The following is a 3,792-nucleotide window of genomic DNA, read 5'->3' on the forward strand; positions in this document are numbered from 1 at the left end:
TAGCAGAGAGGGGTGTCCTAGTAGAGAGGGGTTCCTAGTAGAGAGGGGTTCCTAGTAGAGAGGGGTGTCCTAGTAGACAGGGGTGTCCTAGTAGACAGGGGTGTCCTAGTAGAGAGGGGTTCCTTGTAGAGAGGGGTTCCTAGTACAGAGGGGTTCCTAGCAGAGAGGGGTGTCCTAGTAGAGAGGGGTTCCTAGTAGAGAGGGGTGTCCTAGTAGACAGGGGTGTCCTAGTAGACAGGGGTGTCCTAGTAGAGAGGGGTTCCTAGTAGAGAGGGGTGTCCTAGTAGAGAGGGGTTCCTAGTAGAGAGGGGTTCCTAGTACAGAGGGCCGTCCTAGTAGAGTTAAAGGGTCTCTATAGGGAGTAAAGTTGTTACTTCTGTACCTTGTTATTTAGCTACTTATTTTAATATCAACAACTCTCACCGTTTACTTCTGGTCTGGGATCAGCAAGCTGTTTTACATAGAATCTGGTCTGGGATCAGCAAGCAGTTTTACATAGAATCTGGTATGGGATCAGCAAGCAGTTTTACATAGAATCTGATCTGGGATCAGCAAGCTGTTTGGTGTGTTCTGTCTCCTTCACTTTGATGTTTCCCTGTCATTGTTTTCTCCTCCCATGACTGTTGTGGTTTGGGATGATTTTTAAAACGTGGCCACCTGTTTCCTGACAACTAGACCCCACCTGAGTGCGTCATGAACAAGAAGAAGAAGAATTTGTTTACGTTCACATTCAATTCCCAGAACTAATTCTCTTGGATTGGTTACTTTAAAATGCTTTGTCCACACACACACACACACACACACACACACACACACACACACACACACACACACACACACACACACACACACACACACACACACACACACACACACACACACACACACACACACACACACCCGCACACAGTTTATCCTGTTAATGTAATGCAGGGGTGTCAAACTCAAATACCCAGTGGGCCAAAATGTAAAACCTGAACAAAGTCGCGGGCCAACATTGAACTAATGAACCTTTTAATATGGACCCAAACAAGTTTTGCTTTAACATTGAATATGGAACAAGCATCGCTTATTACCATACAATATATAATTTAATAGTGGAGACATGCAAAATCGAATTTCAAATGAAAAAACACATCAATGGCATTCATTTATTAAATAAATAAAATTTAAATAAAAATCGTATGCCTCTTTTCTATTTGCAGCCTTCTGATTTAAATACCAAAATAAACTTTTTCCACTGGCTAATAATTTTACAAATAAAATGATAATAAATCAATCAACCATTCAAACCCATGCCTTGTAGCAAGAAAAAGTGCACAAAGAAAACGTTAATTATTGCACACTGATCTAATCTGATGTGCCCAAGCCAGATACCTGGCATCTCTTCTTGGATGCTAGTTCATCAATGTCTGGGCTCAGGCTCTGAGCTGAAGAAATCCTCAGTATCGAGCGAAGGTGTTCATCAGTCAGACGTCTCCTGTGAGTTGTTTTGGTCATCTTCATCGAGGAGAAAAGTTGCTCGCATAGATAAGTGCTGCCGAACATGGAGAGCATCTGAGCAGCTTGGGTGCGGAGCTGAGGCATTGTGTCAGGGATGAACCGTGGAAACTGTGCGGCGCCCACAGCATCATACTTTGACTTCAGCGTGTCGTTGCCCTGGAGTTCAATCAGCTCCATTTGGATGTTGGTTGGTGCATTTTCCACATCAACTGCGAAGGGATTACTAAGCAGTTCAAACCTACATTTCTGGACATCGAAGTCGGCAAATCGCCGGCTAAACTCAGCGGCGAGAACACTGAGTTTTTCAGCAAACTGTGCGCATGGGAACACGGCGGTAGAGATCTGCGCTTTTATGGTTTGGCAGCAGGGAAAATGGCAAGGGTTTCCTTGCAGCATCTGATTCTCCCACAGGCACAGTTTAGTTTTAAAGGCCCTCACTGCAGCGTACATGTCTGTGATGATGCGCCCCCGCCCCTGAAGCTGCAGGTTCAGCGCATCGAGATGGCTCGAGATGTCACAGAGAAAGGCCAGCTCACACAGAAACTTTTGCTCCCGGAGCTCTGCTGTATCCTTCCCTTTGGTTTCCAGGAATTGACGTATTTCCTCACGCAGCTCGAAACATCCGTTCAGTATTTTTCATCTGCTTAGCCATCTCATCTCTGTGTGATACGGCACGTCTGCGTATTCCGAACCACACTCCTCTAGAAAAAATTTAAACTGGCGGTGATTCAGACCTTTGGCTCTTATAAAGTTAACTACCTGTGTTACTGTGGTCATAACATGTTCCATCTTTAGGGCTTTGGCACACAGTGATTCCTGATGTATGATGCAGTGGTAAACAGTTAGCTCACCTGCACAGTTCTCTTCCCGCATCTTCTCCAGAACCATGCCCACCAGTCCACTCTTTTTACCGCACATCGCTGGCGCACCATCTGTCGTTAATCCAACGAGTTTATCCCACGGCAGCTTTATTTCAGTTACACATTTGGAAACCTCCTCAAAGATTTCCTTTCCTGTGGTTGTGCCATGCATTGATTTGAATCCCAATAGCTCCTCCGTAACACACAGATTTGAGTCCACTCCACGGATGAAGACTGACAGCTGAGCAGTATCAGATGCGTCGCAGCTCTCATCCACAGCGAGGGAGAACGCAACGAAATCTTTTCCCTTTTCCATCAGCTGGTCATACAGATTGGTGGCAAGATCACATGTGCGATCAGCTACTGTGTTCCTGCTCAGGCTCACGTTTGAAAATGCTTGCTTTTTCTCTGGGCATACGAGGTCACAAACTTTCATCATGCACTTTTTCACGAACTCTCCCTCATTAAAGGGCCGGGCTGATTTTGCGATCTCTGCTGCCACTATATAACTAGCCTTTACAGCAGCCTCACTTTGTGATGTGGCTTTTTTGAACATATTCTGTTGTGAAACCAAACTTCTTTTCATCTCCTCTACTTTCTGGCTCCTTTGAGTCATGTCCAGGTCCTTGTATTTGTCATGGTGTTTCGTTTCATAGTGTCGTCTAATGTTGTACTCCTTACTTACAGCCACGTTGACTCCACAAACAAGACAAACAGGTTTGTCTTTTACATATGTAAACAGATATTCTGCCTCCCACTTGTCCAGAAAGCTCCTGTTTTCTGCCTTTCTTTTCACCATTTTTGGGAAGGGATAGCGCGCTGACAGTTGTAGCGTCTATGTTGCTATGACTACTGTCACAGAGGAGAGGGCGTTTCTGGGTCCTGTCCTGATTGGCGTGCGAAAACAACAGCAGAGCATTATGGGATTCGTAGTATTAGCGGTGAATGCGCTGTATAATACCGGCGGGCCAGCTCTAGTAGTAATTTGGTATTGTCTCGCGGGCCAAATATAATTACCCCGCGGGCCAGAGTTTGACACCCATGATGTAATGAATTCAGAGATAATAAATGTTTTATAGGTGTCTCAGCTACTTAGGGTATATTGACAGACTGAGCCCTCTCTCTCCTGTCTCCTTGGCTGTCTCCCAAATGGCACACTGTTCCCTATATAGTGCACTACTTTCATCAGAGCCCTATAGAGCCCTGTTCCCTAGATAGTGCACTACTTTTGACTCATATTGGTTAAAGTCTAAATAGATTAGGGTACACCCTGGTCAGAAGTAGTTCACCATGTAGAGAGATAAAGGGTGTCATTTGGGATGTATGTCTTGTGTTCCTGTCATTAAAATACTGACTGACGAGTCATGTCGTCATATATCTGATTCACTGTCTGTCATGAGGTCGGGGAGAAGCAGCACAGTACAGCCTA

The 3,792-nt window shown here is 45.1% G+C and overlaps 1 pseudogene; it reads right to left on the reverse strand.

The window, feature by feature from the left end:
* Window positions 1-1,298: 1,298 nt before the first annotated feature.
* On the reverse strand, window positions 1,299-3,368 carry LOC145877441 (general transcription factor II-I repeat domain-containing protein 2 pseudogene; annotated as a pseudogene).
* Between the last annotated feature and the right edge of the window lie 424 nt (window positions 3,369-3,792).

This window comes from Salmo salar, chromosome 03, assembly GCF_965601325.2.
Source record: "Salmo salar chromosome 03, fSalSal1, whole genome shotgun sequence".
NCBI classification, from domain to species: Eukaryota; Metazoa; Chordata; class Actinopteri; order Salmoniformes; family Salmonidae; genus Salmo; species Salmo salar.